Source organism: Panthera leo, chromosome B3 (assembly GCF_018350215.1).
Source record: "Panthera leo isolate Ple1 chromosome B3, P.leo_Ple1_pat1.1, whole genome shotgun sequence".
Lineage (NCBI taxonomy): Eukaryota > Metazoa > Chordata > Mammalia > Carnivora > Felidae > Panthera > Panthera leo.
The window spans coordinates 96316568-96336935 of NC_056684.1; the positions used below are offsets into that span (position 1 = coordinate 96316568).

At 35.9% G+C, this 20368-nt stretch overlaps 1 long non-coding RNA gene across 1 annotated transcript; it reads right to left on the reverse strand.

Moving 5' to 3' along the window:
- Positions 1 to 4419: 4419 nt before the first annotated feature.
- Positions 4420 to 8785, reverse strand: LOC122221319. Its single transcript, XR_006203157.1, has 3 exons — positions 8702 to 8785; positions 6964 to 7035; positions 4420 to 4630 (listed from the first exon to the last, which is right to left on the reverse strand). It is a non-coding gene; the product is annotated as an uncharacterized LOC122221319 (long non-coding RNA).
- Positions 8786 to 20368: the final 11583 nt, after the last annotated feature.

Here is a 20368-nt window from a genome sequence, read left to right on the forward strand (position 1 = left end):
TATTTTAAGAAAATGTTAATATTAATAATTTACAGATAATAGAAATTTAATACCAAATTTATTAATTTTAAATTATTCTTATAATATTGATAATTCACAAACTTTCCATCAAAACTTTGTGATTTCCCCTTATAATGATTAAATTCAGAGACATTCAAATAGAATATTGTACAAAATCTTGAAATTTGCTAGAGCTATGTTCTAGAGTATTCATATTTTTCTCATTTCAAATAGCCCAGTATTGAATAATTTTTATATTTTATTTACAATACCATATGCATGATAAATTTAAGTTATCCTTTCATTATTTTATGAGTAATTCTTCCAAATGGAAATATGGGAGGAGACCAGATAATGTTAGGCCATATAGGCTACAGTGAAGATATGGAGTTTTACTCTAAATATAATAGGAAGCCATTATTCTGTTGGGAATGAAGAAGTGATAGGCTTTAGAAAAAACCCTTGAAGCTGCTATGTGGAGAACAAGGTAAGGGTGAAAACAAAGTCCTTTGTACTAGTATAGTAGTGTAGAAGCAGTGAAAGGAGTGTAAAGTGGTTGTAGGTACCACATAATTTCAAAGGCATTTCTAAGAGATTCTGCAGATGCATTGAAGAGAGTACAAGATTAAAAAAAAAAAAAAAAAGTTAAGGCATGTGGGTGGCTCAGTCAGCTAAGCATCTGACTCTAGGTTTTGGCTCAGGTCATGAACTCACTGTTCATGGGTTCCAGCTCCACACTGTGCTCTGCACTGTCAGTGCTTGGGATTCTTTCTCCCTCTCTCTGCCCCTTGCCTGCTCCCCTACTCTCTCTCTCTCTCAAAATAAATAAATAAACTTAAAAAAGAAAAAAAGTTAATGATGACTTTTTAGTAAACATCAAAGACATAAAAATAGGCATTGAACTTGTGAGATTCTTCTTTGTGGATTAGAGATAGATTTTTGAAATCATCCACATAAAGATTTTGTGTGTTGGGGGGGAGACATCCTGGGACAATGAGATACTCTAGATATTCAATAAATTGATCTGAGGAGATAGTGGAAAGCTTAAAATTTAAATATTAGTAAAGAGGTAGATTTATTAAAAGAGACTAAGAAGGAAAGGCCAGTGAGATGAGGCAGAAAAGAAGATAATGTCACAGAAAAATATGTGAAAAATATTTTTATAAAAAAAGAGAACTATCTTTTGTGTTAAATGATGCTAACATGTCAAGTATGATAGGTACTGAGAATTAGCCCTGTTTTTGTGGACAAGGACATCTTTGGTACTATATTAAGAGTCGGCTCAGCAGTAGATGTATTCAAAATCTGATTACGTTGGAAAGTGTGGAGACAGGATTATAAAGAGCTCTTCAAAAAAATTTCTCTAAAGATCTCTGGTTGGATTTCAATTGAACAACTGGGTTAAGAACCTTCATCTTGGTGAATACTATCGCTAGGAGAGAGCAACAAAGCCAGGTTGAGATAGAAGTATTGTAATTCTACTAGTCTCACCTAGTTGATCATTCCCATGCTTCTTGATAGCAGGATTTTGTGTAGAGGATTGAAATATTTGCCTCAGCGAAAGTGCAAGTTGTTAACATGCCATTGACATTTGAACTTGTGAGTGGTTAGAAACCTCATTTTTTTAATTTAAAGTTTATTTATTTTGAGAGAGAGAGACAGAGGAAGAGAGAGAGAGAACAAGCAGGGGAGGGGCAGAGAGAGAAGGGCACAGAGGATCTGCAGCCAGCTCTGTGCAGACAGCACAGAGCCTGATGCAGGGCTCAAACTCCTGAACTGTGACATCACAATCTGAGCCAAAATCAGAAGTTTAACCGACTGAGTCACCCAGGTGCCCCAGAAACCTCATTTTTTAAAACCACAAGACCACTGGGGATCACTTTTAATCAGTAGTGCCAACGAAACTCTGGAAATTGCAAACAAGTTCTGCATAACATGGTGTCTATGTGCAATGACCCATTAAGGCTACTTAACTTTGTTTCACACACAGTAAGGAAAAGACATAAAGTAAGTCTGGCAGTGTTACTTCCTCTTCTATTTTTTGGAAGAATTTGAGGAAATCTGGTATTAATTCTTCTTTAAGTGTTTGATAGAATTTACCAGTGAAGTCATCAAGTTCTGGACTTCTTTCTTGGAAATTTTTGACTATTGATTCAATCTTATTACTAGTAATTGGTCTGTTCAGATTTTCTCTTTCTTCATGATTTAGTCTGGGTAGGTGCATATTTCTAGGAATTTATCTATAATTAATTCTTAATTCCTGATGACAATGTGAATTGTTAAAGCCACTTTGAAAAGCAATCTGTCACTGTTGATTAAATTGAAGAATGCATGTGCTCTTCGAGAAGCGATTCCTCAGGGAATCTCACCATAGAAATACAACCACCATCAGTTTACCATTTTTGTCCAAGGATGATTTTTGTAGTACTGTTTTAAGAAAATACCCATCAGCAGAAGAAATTATGATTAAATTAGAGAACACCCACATCATAAAACATTATGCAGCCATTAAAGAAATAATTCAGAGTGTGCTCACTTTGCACCTATCCTAAAAGGAATAATTCAGAGCTATATTAGTTGACTTGGAAGAATTTCTACAAGATATTTAATATTATCCCATTATTATAAAATAAAATATGTGTTAGGCATATGTGTGTAAAACTATATAAAATACATGAACATGGAGATATATGAAAGGGTATAATTAAGTTTAATGTTGGTTGACTTGAGGCGTGCCTGGGTGGCTCAGTCAGCTGAGCGTCTGACTTTGGCTCAGGTCATGATCTCGCGGTCTGTGAGTTTGAGCCCAGTGTTGGGCTCTGTGCTGACAGCTGCTGTTTCAGAGTCTGTGTCTCCCTCTCTCTGCCCCTCCCCTGCTCATGCTCTGTCTCTCTCTCTCTCTCTGTCAAAAATAAATAAATGTAAAAAAAATTAATGTTGGTTGACTGGATAAAAAATAGGCTGGATTGTTGTGAAATGGGAGATACATCTTAAGAATACATAGAAGGCCCTATATAATTAGTGAATAATTGATTAATGATAATATCCTAAGAATATTAATATGATCCATGTCATGTCTGTAAGAGTGATTTCTAATAGTTATCCTCTTTTAAAAGCTACCCTCTAAAAATATATATGTTTATTGAATGCCTACATACTCTAGATACTCTTCTAGGTGCTGGAGAACAGTAGAGAATAAGACAGCTCAGGGGTTTTTTTTAGTACGGCATACCGCAAGGTTCTGTTCTTTATCTTCAGTTGATCAACATGTTTAATAAGGTAAGGTTGAGAATGATCGCCAAACATACAGGATGGTGATTTTAATTGATAGAATCACGATTCATAAATGTCTCAATGGGTTTTATAAACTTTCTACTAAAAGATTAAACTTGGGGTGCCTGGCTGTCTCAGAGGAGCATGTGACCCTTGATCTCAGGGTTGTGAGTTCAAGCCCCAAGCTGGGTATATAAATTACTAAAAAAGTAAATAAATAAATAAACCTTAATTAAAAAATTATAAGTAGATTAACTTAATATTAACAATAAGGGGGGGCGCCTGGGTGGCTCAGTCGGTTAAGCGGCCGACTTCAGCCGGGGTCACGATCTTGCAGTCCGTGAGTTCGAGCCCTGCGTCGGGCTCTGGGCTGATGGCTCAGAGCCTGGAGCCTGCTTCCGGTTCTGTGTCTCCCTCTCTCTCTGCCCCTCCCCCATTCATGCTCTGTCTCTCTCTGTCTCAAAAAAAAAAAAAAAAAAGTTAATAAAAAAAAATATATTAACAATAAGGCCATTTTTTTTCCCTCTTTGGTCAGAAACATCTACTACTCAAAGGATGGAAGAGTGGTGGTTTACTCATAGTACAAACAAGCTATTTAAAAGTTTTAGAATACTAGAATCTCAATGTTCCATGGGATGATAATATGGGATGACTTTCAGGAGAATGAAAAAAAAATAAAATAAAATAAAATAAAATTGTCTTAACAGAATTTCAGTGTGTAGTAAAATATAGTATATACCAGAGATTTGCATTTATATCATATACTGTATTGTAAGTAGACTAAACTCCAGTTGTGATAATTAAGTCTCTATGCAAAACTATATTAGTAATGGAAAGGGAACAGAGTATCCTGCAAGAGAAACTCTAAGTGGTGAACAGAATCAAAAGGAACTTTATTGAGGAGTAGTTGGGATGTTTAATCTGAAGAAAACCTTCACATATTTGAAGTTTTCTCAGATGGGTGAGATATACATTAATTCTTTTTAATCCCCAATTGATAACATTATAAGGAATCATATTTGATGTTAAAAGATGAACAAATTGTTCACAATACCCAAAAAGAGATTAAATGCCTTAGTAGATAGTATTTTATCATGAGGGGTGTTCAAGTAGAATCAGAATGCCACACAGGTGGCATAGATGGAATCATCAATGTGTTATAGAGTGGAGAGCATCAGTTGATTCGTGAATCAGAATCCAATTCTGAGAATCTCTTAATAAATGAACTTCTTCTGATGAGTCTTACAGTGGATCAAGGCTATTTTTCTGAAAATTCTTCTGCTGTGAAATGATTTGTGGATCTGGCTTGAGTTTGAGAGTAGTAGTGAAAAAAAGCCTTAATTAGAAGACCAATACTCTGCAAAACAAAAAAAATTTTTTAATTCCATATTCAACTCAATTTTTCTTCTCTAACCTTTAATTACTTTTCAGGTTTAAATTTTATTCTGATGGGTCTATAGGAATACAAATTTCCTAAGTATATTCTATACAGAGATCTAATAAAAATAGAAATTAGCTCTCAATTTCAAGTTTTACTCATTTTTTAAAATAAAAATATATAGCCCAAGTAAAAAGTATGTGTGCCTCAACAGATGCATGCATATAAATGGTATGTATGTAGTATTTCCATTACTAGACTAGTTATTTACCTGCCTCCTGATTTCAACTCATACTAAATTATAACTCTTTTTATTATATAGCACTTAACGGCTTTGTTAAATTTAAAAAAGGACTGATTCTCTTGTGAATTTGTGGTTTATCACTTGACAGAATTTTAATTTTCTATTCAAACCTCCTTCATAACACAAAATGTGAAGCTTCAATTTCTTTTTTATTTAAATTTTTTTTTTAATGTTGTTATTTATATTTGAAGGAGAGAGAGAGAGACAGCATGAGTGGGGGAGGAGCAGAGAGAGAGGGAGACACAGAATTCGAAGCAGGCTCCAGGCTCTGAGCTGTTAGCACAGAGCCCGATGTGGGGCTTGAACCCACGAACTGTGAGATCATGACCTGAGCCAAAATTGGAGGCTCAACTGACTGAGTCACCCAGGTGCCCCTTAAACTTCAATTTCTGAAATCATGTGATTTATTTGTTGATCAAATATTGCAGTGAATTTTTTTCTAATAGTTGATAAATAGAATGATAAATAGAACAGTAGATAAATAGAATGTGATAAAAAGAATGTTTTTCTAATAATTGATAAATAGAATAGAATAAATAGAATAAATAGAATGATAAAGACTTATGGATATTAGTTGATATATGTACAAGTTCTTTACAAAATGCAAATAGTGTGGGAGATTGAAATATACAAGACATAAAATCTTTTTAAAGTTTTATCCATCAGAAATAGAAATGAAATATTACGTGTAAACAAATTCTTAGTATTTCCCTCAAAGTCATGACATGTAGGAATATCTAGCACCACACTGTTATTCATCATTGTACAAAAAGTGTGAAAGCATTTCAACATATGAGATAAAAGAAATGGGGCATACATAACAAAATGGAAGAGACAATATTATAATTATCTCTGGGTGACAGAAATGTCTTTCTGAAAAGCAAGTCCAAGAAAATAAACATGAGCACTATTAAAATATTGGAATTAAAAGATAAGTTCAATCAAGTTGCTGGATACTGTTGAGCAATCAGGTGTGGAGATTGTGAATTAGGCAAATGAGTCTAATTTAAAGCAACAATCAAGTCTTTGCTCAGTGCAACAGTGCAAACAATAGGCAAAATGAGGTGCTAGCTCCCCAGAGTTCCATTTTCCGCCACAAAATGACACTGTGTGAAGATCAGATGGATGCAGCTCAGGGGAATTATCTTGCTACAAAGGAGCCTGAGCAAGGGACCCCTGCCTCTTATACACTCATGGGTCAAGGGGGAAGAGAGACAGGAAAGGGCTGAGTGTGAAATGGTGCTGAGTCAAAATGGAAAACAGTACCTCAGCTGAGGCTCCCAGGAAAGAGGACTTGGCAGGACACCCAGGAAGTGCCTCAGCCAAGGTCCCAAAAAGGATGACACTGAATGAGGTGCCTGGGCTAGGAATGCAGCTGTGTATGTGAAGATGGTTGGACTAGAGAGTAAGGGGCCGAGTCCTTGATTGGACTCTGTGCAGAAAACTGTAATGTACTGGCTTTACCCCAGGTCTGTTGTGGGGAGGGCAGCTACCCTTTATGAAACGTGCCAGACTTGTAACTGCCTCCCACCGGGTCTGAATGGTCACATACAGGATTTGGGTCCTGAAAGAAGGACCTTCAGATAAAAGTTAAACAAACGTATATAGATAGATGTAGATATATCTATCTCCTCATATTAGCAGAAATTAGCTTAACAAGTACTATAAAAGTTTAGTTCATTTTAATGCTCAATTACTGAAAATAAACTTAACCAGAAATGTGCAGTATCCAACTAAAGAACACTAATTTTTTGGAGAACATAGGGTAAGACCTAAATGATTAGGAAACGTGTAAAACTCCCAGATGGGAAGATACCTAACACGATAAAACTATTATTTTCCCTAAATTTAATCCATAATATATAGGAAATTACATTCAAAATCCCAATGGATGCTCTTGGAACCTGATGAATTAATTACGAATTCTTCTGAACGAGTACAGTGCATTGGAAAAGCCCTGAGCTTGTTTCCTCAGTAAAAGAAAATGTTTTAGCACCTTAATACAGACCTGATATTTTTGATGTTTGGGATTTCGTTTTTTATGAGGAAGTCATGGGAAAGCATTCAAGAGCCAAGCCACCTGGAAAGAAAAATTAAAGGAGTGTATGATCATAACAAGAAGAGAAAGAGATGAGAAACTAGTCCTCAGGAAATGTGTAGGAGAGTATGACATCATTGGGGTGGTGGTAGCTTTTGTTAAACTTCAGACTTTCAGAAAGACTTATCTTTATAGAAGAAACTTTTATCATTTGGTTATGTTCAATTTTCTGTCAAGCTACTATGCAATATAAAAGTAAGTTATTTTAGAATTTATTTTATGTTCTGAAGTGTTTCAAATGTGCTAAAAAGTAGATAAATGTTAACAACAACATCAGGAAGATTGGATAGCTTTTTCCCTTTCTTGATTCACATTTTAACCTAAAAATAAACTTTTCTTACCTAAGCACATGTGCATGTGTTTTCCTTTCTAAGAAGATAGCACTTGAATGGACATTTCAATTATATTAAGGCCATGTATTTTTAACTGTGAGATTTTATACTTACAGGTTACTGATGTTTTGATTTTTTTTTCCAACCCTGTGTCTTAGGGGATATAAAATGAGGATATTTAATCTGATCTCTTAAAGGAACCAATAACTAATGTCATGAGACCATATTTCTAAAAGCAAATCTTAACACATATAAGAGAAAGGATAAATATTAGCCTTCCAGGACTAACCTATGGTAGCAGTGGTCAGAGAGGAAATACATATAAAAAAGGAAAAAAACATCATGCTAATATTATTCAAAGATGATTACCAGTCTGAATACCTTATTGTAGGTATTTCCTTCTCTTTTACTCTGTACACACATAGATTTTTATTTTTATTTTTTTCAACAAAATGAGATCATATCATATATGCTGTTTCGTAACCTTCTTGCTTTCTAAGTCATGGTTTCTATTTCTTCTTGAAAATTTTTGACTTAATATTTTAATAGTTTGTTGAAACCAATAACTTATTAAGCACATTTACATCTTATTGCCATGCCACTCAAGCCCCTTCTATCGAGCAGTCTGACACAGTCTCTTTTTTATTGTTTACATAGAAAGAATTTAAAAAGTAAAATTAATTAAAAGTATTACATACATATAAATGTACCAATGAAGACATAAGCATAGTGAAGAGAAAGCACAATCATGGAAGGAGTTAATGAGCTGCTACTTAAGATACAGTGCTCACAGCGTCCTTTCTAAGAAGATAGCACTTGAATGGACATTTCAATTATATTAAGGCCATGTATTTTTAACCGTGAGATTTTATACTTACAGGTTACTGATGTTTTGATTTTTTTTTTCCAACCCTGTGTCTTAGGGGATATAAAATGAGGACATTTAATCTGATCTCTTAAAGGAACCAATAACTAATGTCATGAGACCATATTTCTAAAAACAAATCTTAACACAAAGGGTAAATATTAGCCTTCCAGGACTAACCTATAGTAGCAGTGGTCAGATTATCATTGATTTACTTTATGAGAGCTCATTTCATTACTTTAAACAAGCTGCTTGTATCATTTTATGATTTAAGAATTAGAAGATACCATGTAAGTGTTTTTCTATTGTAAGAACTTTAAAATGTGGATTTTGAAGAGTATTTTAAAAATATAAAAAGTGCAGTTTTAAATCACAGCTTTTCTATGTATAATGCCTTAATATTTTTGGAAGCCAAAAACCAAGTGTTCTTTTGCTTTATACAACAACTTACTCATAGAACTGGCTTGACAACTTGGAGTTAAAATGAGCCGGTAGTTTCATTCTCAATATCTGGTTGCCTTTAGCATCTTGTCCTAAAGAAATTGGATCAACTGCAATAAGATAAATTTTTTCTAAGAAGCATTTCAAGACCTTTCCTTGGTCCTAACTGTTTTGACATCTATTTTCACTGGGAAAAGAAATGGAAGTCAGCTCCCAGCCACTAGCATTAGAGGCTGGGTTAACATTTCCTGCAGGCTATAAAGTCCTGTTTCCATAGAAATAAAGTTTGGATTGTTGAAAATGGAAGACAGATTTTTAAGCCAGTGTGTGCTTCTACTAGTGAAAAATTGTGCAGACATATTTTCATGCTTGTAAGACAGGAGTGGTTGAATAATTTGATATGATGAGCTTTCCAATGTGATCTGAAAGTCTATGGGGGAGAAATAAAACTTCCATAAATTTTGAGTAGAGAAGTATGGGAATATTTAGTCTACTAACAATGACATAAGAGGACCATAATGCTTCCTAAGAGGCTAGAAACATCAAAGCTTTCTGTTTATTGCATTTTGAAAGCTTTAACATACTTAGTCTGCAATTCATGACTTAGTCATTCCAGAGATCACAGAAAACTGGTATTCTTAAACCTTGGATTTACTAATTAGAACTAAGAGTAGAAACATTTTCATCCCTTCTAAGATTGAAGTCAAACATTGAATATCTACAATGCTTATTTAATTGCATAATTTGACAGGTTGAAATCAGAGAACGCAAGTGGAAATAATATCTATAAAGTTTAGTTTGGGAGACTTAATGTTGTCTTTTCTTTCATATGTCCCAGTGTTTTAAAATAGAATCTCACTGGGGAGCCTGGATGGCTCAGTCAGTCAACTCAGGTCATGATCCCTTCATCTGTGAGTTCAAGCCCCATGTCAGGCTCTGTGCTGACAGCTCAGAGCCCGGAGCCTTGAGCCTGCTTCAGATTCTGTGTCTCCCTCTCTCTCTGCCCCACCCCTGTTTGCTCTCCTTCTCTCTGTCTCTCAAAAATGAATAAACATTAAATTTTTTTTAAAAAATAGAATCTCATTGAAGTTTGTCATTAGAGGATAAGATTAGACATTTTAATAGCCATTGTAGTATTGAAGAATGGGAGAGGAAAGTTATAAATATCAAATGTTCAGATGACTAGTATGAACATCAGAGAAATAGTGACTATAATCTTAAGACTTAGTTTTGACTATATACCCTGCATTAAATTATTTCTCTGAGATACAAAATTATATATTTATCCATGGTTCTTCTTTGCTTCATTTAATAAGAGTGGGGGAATTACTGGTTAGTTTCTTCCCAGAAGTTTTAACAAAGAAAACATATTGGGTTTATCTTTGCATTAATATATACTTCTTCTCTTAAACAGTGGCCCAACTACTGTACTATATTTACTGACAGCCCACATTTATTGTACTCTGAAAACATATCTGTCATTCAGTCATGAATATAAGTGACATTTTCATTAACATTTGAGACTATGGAACACAGGTCAGAAATCACTCTGTCAAAATAATGCAAAATTACAACATAAAAGTTACCTGGTTAAATTTTCTAGCCTTACATTCTAAACTTGATTTAAGTATTTACAACTCCTATTGTATGTTTGTTTAAAATAAACAAAATACAACTTACCTGAAGTTCCAAATGTTAGGTCTCAAGACTTCTCAGTAATTATAATTTCCTAAGAGGATATTTTAAGCAGTTGAGGTGAGCTAATATTAATAGAGGGAAAATCCATAACCATAACGTATCAACAAGACATGATGTGTAGGATTCCTTTGGTTATCCTACTACTAAGGTGTTGATGACAATATGATTTCCTATTTTGCTTCACAGTGCTACATCAATCCAAAATTATTAGACTTTCAGGAAGGTTGAGGGACATTGTAAGTCTGTAACTCTAGGATCTAGAAGTACTTAGTTATAGAGAAACATAGGTGAGTGGTTTACAGTTGGAACACACACACACACACACACACACACACACACACACACACACGTGTCTCTTGTAATCGCTGTGGGAAATACTGAAAGGTATTTCTCTACCCTCTTTTCTTCACTAAAGTGCTTCTGGGTCTTTTTCAAATAATTGGTGCATATCAAGCTCACACACTCTGCTAAAGTGGTAGATGATAAACAATGCCAAACAATATCTTGGAGAGAGATATCTAAGATCCAGGAGGAGAAATGGAAATATGTTCTTAAGTGACATTTCTCCTCATCATACCTTATTAGATGAGTCTTAATGACACAAAGCTCTAAATGAATTAATCTCTGCTTAGGTCATTCAAATTGTCTCCTGCTATTATTCTGTGGGCATCCTAAGGATTCCCATTTTTATTCCCATTTTTATTCATTCAACAAATACATATGCGCATATTGAAAACCATATATTCAGGATACAGTATTGAACAACGTAAAGTCCCTGTTCTAATGACATTTCTTTCCTAGTGTTGGGGGTGAGGTGGGGGGTCAAGATGCCAATTAACATATAAATAACGAAATAAGATAATTTCAAGTAGTGATAAATACTAATAAGAAAATAAGTATAGAATGATTAAATAATGAATTACGGATTTATGGCATTAGTTATGAACAGTGAGGAACAGACACTGGATATGGGCCTTCAGGAGATGACCTATGAATAAAAACTGAATGACGAAAAATAGCCTTGGGGTGTACAGAGGAGAATCAATGGAAAGAGGATGAAAACAGAGAAAAAGTCCTGAGATTGAAATGTTGCTACATACAAGAGGGAAAAAAAAAGGTTCAGATGGCCCAAATATAGGTGGGTCTGGAAGTTTAGAAGGGGACATGTCATGTATATAGGTATATGGTCCATGGATGTCAGTGTCAGCATTCTCTGAGAGCTCATTCTTGGTCCCCACCCCAGACCTACCAAATTAGAATCTATAAGACTGATCCCAGGGACCTGTTTTACCAAGTATTCCAGGTGATTTTTACACATCCTAAAGTTTGAATTAGCACCTGTATATGTACAACTCTAGAAGTGATTATTTAGGTGCTGATATTGACTTTGAAATCTAATCTAATTGAAATGAGAAGTATTTGAGGAAGAGTTACAGCAAGAGAATTGCGTGGCTTAAAAAAATGCTCTGGTTTCTGTAGAGAAGGAAGACTGAAAGGAGAGAGGTAATTTTGCAAGCAATGATAGTATGGTAATTGAGAAATGATTTTGGCTTAGACTAGGTTGGATTTAGTGATGTTAAAACAATATTACCTTTTCCTGAAAATATTAGAGGATGAGTTGGATGTTGGGTATGGAAAAGGAATATTTAAGCAGTTTTACTTGAATTATTTACTGAGATGGAAATAATTGGAAGATGAACAGGGTTGGTAAGGAAAAAAGCAGATAATCAAGACTTCGGTGATGGATCTGTTAAGTTTAAAGTGACTAATATAATATCTAGGATGTATGAAGAATTCTTATAGCTGAATAACAAGAACCCAGCAACCAAACTGATTTTTAAAAGGGAAAAAGATCTGGGGGCCTGGGTGTCTCAGTTGGTTAAGTGTCTGACTTCGGCTCGGGTCATGATCTCAGGCTTTGTGAGTTCAAGCCCCACATCAGATTCTGTGCAGACAGCTCAGAGCTCTCTGCCCCTCCCCTGCTTGTATATTCATTCATTCTCTCTCTCTCTCTCTCTCTCTCAAACATAAACAAACATTAAACTTTTTTTAAAGGGCAAAAGATCTGAGTAGACATTTCAGATGCATGGCAGAGACACACAGGAAAAGATGCTCCAAATCATTAGTCATTAACTAAATATAAATATAAGCCAAAATGATATGTCACTACTTACCCATTAAAAAAAGACTAGAAATTCTTCTCAGAGTGGCAATGCTAAGTTTTGGTGAGAATATGAAGCACATGCAACTTTCATATAACTTTGGTGTGAATGCAACACTTCTAAAGGAAGATGAACTTGTCTTCAAAAGAAAAAAAGGTGAGAATGACCTCAGACTTGTGAAAAAGAAGAATTTGAAATACTTATTTTAATATTGCGAATCAAAATTATTTAAACATAAAAACTTACTATATTTAAATGAACTACTGGGACCTCATCAAAATAAAAAGCTTCTGCACAGTGAAGGAAACAATCAGCAAAACTAAAAGGCAACCAACAGAATGGGAGAAGATATTTGCAAATGACATATCAGATAAAGGGTTAGTATCCAAAATCTACAAAGAACTTATCAAACTCAATACCCAAAAAACAAATAATCCAGTGAAGAAATGGGCAAAGACATGAAGAGACACTTCTCCAAAGAAGACATCCCGATGGCCAACTGACACATGAAAAAATGCTCAACATCACTCATCATCAGGGAAATACAAATCAAAACCACAATGAGATACCACCTTACACCTGTCAGAATGGCTAACATTAACAACTCAAGCAACAACAGATGTTGGTAAGGATGCGGAGAAAGAGGATCTCTTTTGCATTGCTGGTGGGAATGCAAGCTGGTGCAGCCACTCTGGAAAACAGTATGGAGTTTCCTCAAAAAACTAAAACTAGAACTACCCTACAACCCAGCAATTGCACTACTAGGCATTTATCCAAGGGACACAGGTGTGCTGTTTCGAAGGGACACATGGACCCCCATGTTTAAATCAGCACTATCGACAATAGCCAAAGTATGGAAAGAGCCCAAATGTCCATCGATGAATGAATGGATAAAGAAGATATGGTATAGGTGTGTGTGTGTGTGTGTGTGTATATATATATATGTATGTATATACATACATATATATATGTATGTATGTATGTATATACATACATATATATATGTATATATGTATATACACACACACACACACACACACACATACATACATACAATGGAGTATTACTCGGCAATCAAAAAGAATGAAATCTTGTAATTTGCAACTATGGGGATGGAACTGGAGGGTATTATGCTAAGTGAAAATTAGTCAGAGAAAGACAAAAACCATATGACTTCACTCATATGAGGACTTTAAGAGACAAAACAGATGAACATAAGGGAAGGGAAACAAAAATAATATAGAAACAGGGAGGGGGACAAAACAGAAGAGACTCATAAATATGGAGAACCAAGTGAGGGTTACTAGAGGGGTTGTGGGAGGGGGGAATGAGCTAAATGGGAAGGGACACTAAGGAATCTACTCCTGAAGTCACTGTTGCACTATATGCTAACTAACTTGGATGTAAATTTTAAAAAATAAAAGATAAAATTAAAAAAATTATTATATTTAGCCAAACAGCAAATTGAAAGTTGTGTCCATCAAATATAAAGACCTATTTTTTTAAACACACAGGGATTCAACAAATCTAGTATGCACAATCCTTCTCTGGAAAAGAAAATTACTATTTGTAGTTAAGCAAAACAACAATGAAAAGAGTTCCAGAAAAGGGAAAGTAGGGGGATCTAAGGCTTACTTAGATCAACAGTGAGCTGAAACCCTATGGTGACAGACATACTACAGGCTAGAGTGAAATAAGCCCAAATTATGTAAGTGAGAAGGAATCTGTGAGAGAACTCAAATGAAAAAAATGAACAGCATCATCAGAAGCCTGTGTTACATTAGTATGGAGGTTCCATACATAAAGGGGTGAAGTAAAGCCAATGCTTTCTTTCCATTATGATTAAGAGAAAATGAACAAGCCTGGGACCTAAAAACCAGAAAAATCAGTTATGTGGCATTATTAGTGGCATGGAACTTTGTTTCTTAATATAATAGGTAAATTGAAAAATAATTTAAAGAATAATCATTATATGTTGTCCTTCCTACAATTTCCTTCTTCCATTTCCTAGTGATGTCTGTAAGCAGCATGTATTAATGACATAAAGTAATACCTTCTATTTTATGTGTCTAATCACAGTCCAATCACTTAATTCCATAGGACATAATATATAGCAACATTTTATTTGTTTATTTTTTAAATAATCTCTACTTCCAACATGGGTCTCGAATTTATGACCCCAAGATTAAGAGTCTCATGCTCTTCCAGCTGAACTGGCCAGGCACCCCAAGATCAACATTTTAAATTGTTGAATTAATCCATACAGAAAACTAGAAAGTCAATGATTCATCTAAAACAGAAAGCAAATGAAATAAAATAAAATAAAATAATGAATGCAAATGCTGTAATAGCAATAACATGGGGTGAAAATGGTATTAGGGCTCAGCCAGGAAAGCAGTAGGACATACATGTATATGTATGTACATATATTATGTACATATTATGTATAATAAGGGACTGACTAAGCAAGCCAGAAGTTCAGAGGACAGGCAGGCAGAAAGGGAAGATTATAAATAGTTGGAACCCCGTGGGCATGAGCTGATGTTTGTAGTCTCTTTAGTGCATGCTACTAAGACAAAGCCTTATTTATATGTATCATAAGGTAAGCAACGCTGTATCATTGCATTATCTTTGCCATATTCTATTGATTAGAAAAGAAGCATGTTTGTGAGAGAGTTTTTGAAAGTTTGAAAACACCCCGTTAAATGACAAGTCATTTGAAATAGGATTCTTGTTACTCCATAAAGACAGTTCTTTGTTTTGGAATCACTGGACTACATCTTTGTAGTTTAAAGCAGAGAGAGATGGTTAAGTGATGGAAACTACCAAGACGATTACTAACACTGAAAAATAAGCACCATAAAAATGTAGGAATCTAATTTCGCTATTGGAACAGCTCCTTAGCAGCTATTCACTCCTAATCAGCCTCAAGTTGTAATGAACAGAATAATAAGCACCATTAGAATAATTCACTATTCATCAAGAATAATAAACCACTTAGAATAACAAGGCTAAAATAATAAGCCAATGTTTAAATCACGGGAAAGGAATGGGGGGGAAGAAAAGGAGATTCTCAGAGGAGTTGAGATTATTGCTGCTGTGAGCTGCTGAGCTCCCTTAATGTACTGAATTCTGTAATGACTTACTCAGCTTCCCACCCCTGCCTCATGCTCAATATCACTCCGTGTGGTTTGTAGACCCCCTATATCAGACACCTAGAGAGACAGAGAAAGATTTCCCAGGCTTTAATGAGGCTAATTCTTATTTATAAATCTGTCTACTATTCTACTTCCATGCAATTTGCTTCCACTGTTCTTCCCACCCAAAATGGGCTTGATTTCTAACTTCCCCTGTTAAAAATCTGTCCATCTTTTAAGATTCAGATCAATACCTATTTCTTTCTTTACCCTTCTTGAATTCAATTCCCCACCTATTTAACCACTCTGGCCAAAGTATAAGTACAATTCAGAGAATCTTAGCAGCAAGATAAATTAAAGATTACTTCGTCCAATTCTTGTTTTACAGATAAGGAATATAGAAGAGAAAATCTTAAGATTTTTCACTTAAAGGAACATCTTTCTAGCCAAACAAGTAATATCAAAGTTCACTTAACAAGGGAACTAAATAGATGTAGTAAGTGAGGAACTTAGCTTACTATTACAAACATAGAATAAGATAGATAAAAGATAGAATTAAAAGATAGTGAAATAAATCAGAGAAAGATAAATACCATACAATTTCTCTTATATATGCAGTCTAAACAACAACAAAAACAAACCAAGATCATAGATACAGAGAACAGATTCATAGTTGCCAGAGGCAGGGAGGAGGGCATAGGAGAAATGGGTGAACTCAATTTGCTTACTTTTCTTCTTAGTTTAAATTTTGTATTCATTTCATTTAAAAACTGGATGTCACTTTCAATAAGAGGTAAACATATAAAATATAATTATATTTGGTTATCTTTACTGCTCCTTCCTTCCTTCCTCTTCACTTCTTTCTTTATTTCCTTAAGAATACTATGTGGTAGTATGTATCATAAATGTAATCAGAGGGAAGGGTATAGACCCCCCAGGAATAGAAGCAGAGCATCTAGCCAGCCAACACTTTGGGAACAGTAGGAGTTTGAGGGACAGTGACTATGAAACAGAGTGTCCTTTGGATTACCCACTAGGTTCAACTTCTTGGACAACTATTTTGCCCAAAGATAAAAGCTCTATGGGAGAAAATAAGCGAAATCTGTCTGGGCTGAGGTATTCACAGCGAAGGGAATTTGAACTGGACCTAGACAGATCAGTAGGAATTTGAGGAAAAGGTAAAGATAGGAAATCTTATATAGAAGCAACATTTTCAAGTGCAAGGTAGAGAAGTTCTATATAAATTCAGTGTGGTTGAACTCTTGGATGCATAGTACACAATGGCAGGAAATAAGATGGCATCCAATCAAGAACGATATCGAGTTGAAGAGTTTGGCCTTTATTTTGTAGGCAATGCAGAACCCTTAAACACTTTCAAAGAAGAAATGAATGAGTCTAGAATAAAGGCATTTTTGTTAGCAAGGTAGTTTTTCCAATTCCCTAGCAAGAAAATATTGGAAAAAAATAGTACTGGTACTGTCTCCTAATTATTTAAAAAATATTTAATTTATTTTTACTGTCCTTTCAGTTATGTGCTAAGTACTGGGCATATAATGCTGTAATGGCTTCTGTCATCTTGTGGGGACATGCAAATGATCAGGTAATGCGTGTTGGTGTCGAGTGCAGCTTTGCGTAAAATGCTGACATGTAGGAGGGAAATTGAACTTGGTCTTGTAGGGCTCTGGAAAGTTTTTTAAGGATGTTTCATCCACCCTGAAATGTGAGGGTTGGCATCACTTGTCATTACTTACTTAATTATCTATGCGGAGTTTTTATCTGATAGGGCACATTTAATCACTCTCAACAACCTCTCTCTTTTTAAATGTTTTCACATCCCAAATATATAAGACTCTTCAGTGCTTGTTATAGATAAACATATGGACAGTCAGTCTTTATGGTTAAGATAACACTGCTTGCTCTTATAAAACACATAATTAGGACCTCCTAGAGAACATTATCTTAATGAGGTTTGTCCCCATCTGAGTCGGGTACATCTTGTACCTAGTTTTCTCTCTCTTGAGTGGCACCATGCCTGTCTATCCACAATTTTGTAGAAAAGGAAAGACCTTGTCTAAAAGAAAAACAAAGGTGTCTCTCCTCTACTCTCAGTGCTGTAACTCCACTTTACTTCTGCCATCCTGGCCACCAAATGTGCTTGGGGTTCCTCATACTACCTAATTCTGTGATACCAGCAAGGTGTCCTACAGTTGAACTCAATTCTGACACTATGTATCTGGAGATAGCATCAGATCACACAGGGTAACCGGTCATTCCTACAGACTGTCTCCCCCTCCATCCACTTCAGACACCAATCACGAGTCCAGGTTGGCACCTGTACATCTGAGCAACAGGCTATAAATCAGAGGTTCCTGTGGGGTGGCTAGGTGGCTCAGTTGGTTGACTGTCCCAGCCTGGTTGGGATTCTCTTTTAGCCCCATCCCCCTGTCACACACGCCTCTCTCTCCCTCTCTCTCTAAAAATAACCAATAAACTTCAAATAAAATGAATAAACAATAAATCAGAAATTCCCACAACACCCTCCTTAAACTTACTCGTTTGCTAGAGCAGCTCCTAGAACTCAGGAAAACATTTTACTTACTAGATTACGGATTTATTATAAAAGGATAGAACTCAAGCCTTCAGTTTTAAGGTGAAGAACTTCTTAGGATCTAATGTACAACATGGTGACTATAGTTTACAATACTGCATTGTATACTTGACATTTGCTAAGACAGTAGGTCTTAAGTATTCTCGACACACACATACAGAAGTAATAATTACATGAGGTGATGGATATGTTAATTAACCCGATGGTAGTAATCATGTCACGGAGGATATACATATCAAATCATGGTGTACACTTTATATGCAACTGTTATATGTCAATTATACCTCAATAAATCTAGAGAGATAAAAAAATAATTACAGAAAATGTATATTATTCAAGGAAGCTAGATGGAGGAGACTCATAGGACAAAGATGTGTGGGAAGGGGCACAGGACTTCCAAGTTCCCTCCACATATTCTACCCTCCCAGTACCTCCCTGTGTTCACCAACCAGGAAGCTCTCTAAGCCATAGTTCAGGGTTATGTATGAAGCTGTCATTATGTATGCATGATTGATTGAATCATTGGCTCCTGGTGACTGACTGAACCTCCAGCCTCTCCCCTCCTAAGAGTTCTGGGAGTGGGAAGAAAAGTCCACCCGTCAGTTACAGTTGGCTTCCCTGGCAACTAGCTCTCCATCTTAGGAGCTTTCCAAAAGTCCCCTGATTAACATAACTGGGTGTAGATGAAAGGGGCTTGTCATGAGTAACAAAAGACACCTTTATTGCTCTCCTCACTTAGGAAATTCTAAGGCTATCAGGAGCTCTGTGCCAGGAGCAGATGAAGACCAGATATATACGTCTACTTATAAATGACAGTATCAAGCTGCTTTTTGCCCTCTCTCCCTAGGAAAGTTACTAAAAGACTATTATTCTGTCTATCGTTTCCCCTTACAGAATTCATTGGATTTTAACAAACAAGACCCTGCTTCATATTTAATTTACAGACTCAAGCTTTCTTTGCCCTAACAGCTGGAATAGTGAAGCCTCAGTAAGAGTAGGTAAATTGTAATACTTCTCTACCCAAGAAATCTTGCTGAAATTATTTCTACCCCCAGAGCAATCTTTCTTCAATCTGCAATTAAGCATGACACAAAGGAGAAAGCTCAGATTCACGTCACATGAGCCGCAAATGCTCGAAATCTCCGGAATCAAGGATAGCAACTTTTCAGTTTCTGTGACTTTGACTCCAGACCATGTACCTAACGCAGCCGCTGCAGTGGCCGGAAGCCCAGGAGCCCACGTGGAGTTGTAATCTGTGTTGGTGTCAGAGACCTATAGGAGGAGGTGAGGAGACTCAGGTCACGTTAGTCATCCGTGATGGTGAAGAGAAAAACAGATTGATTTGTTTCAGTACCACACAGAATTAACTTCCGAGGGTTCAGATGAAGAGACTGTATGGAAAAGTGTGTGTACAGAAGTACAGGCAAGAGCAAAGGATGTTGAGATATTACCATGCCTGACGCTGAAAAAGCAAGGGAGGAAATAGTGTTGGCAGAGCCCATTGAGCAGAAGTCATTGAGGACTGGCTGTCTGGGAGGAGCTACAGCCCTGAAGGTTTGCAGCTACTGCCCAGACTCGGGCGGAAGCTAGGAAGAAGCGCCCAGGTTCCTCTCTCATACTGCCCTCAACTCTCTTGCTGACCTCTCTATGATCACTGAGTTCATCTGGAAGCTAGCCCAGGAGAGAAGCCAGAGAGGACAATTTGCCTGGTCCCTCTCCCAGCAGCCTGGACAGAGAAATGGGAGGTTGTTACTCATTCTTTCTCATACTACAGTTTTCCAAGATGATGCCATGCATGCCTTGGTGTCTGGATCATTTCTACCAATGACCAGATAAGTCCTCTCCTCAGAACTGTAGACCTATATGTGGTAGAAGCAGGGAATTGTATATTTTATATTACATTTGTAACAGTTCATGTCTCTTTTTTTTTTTTTTTGACAGTTGTTTAAAACTGTCAACAAAAATAATTCTCAGAAAAACAAGTTTCTTTTCCTGACCAGTACAGAAAAACAGACCCTAATCTGTGTCATAAAAATAGTTACAATTGGGGGCACCTGGGTGGCTCAGTTGGT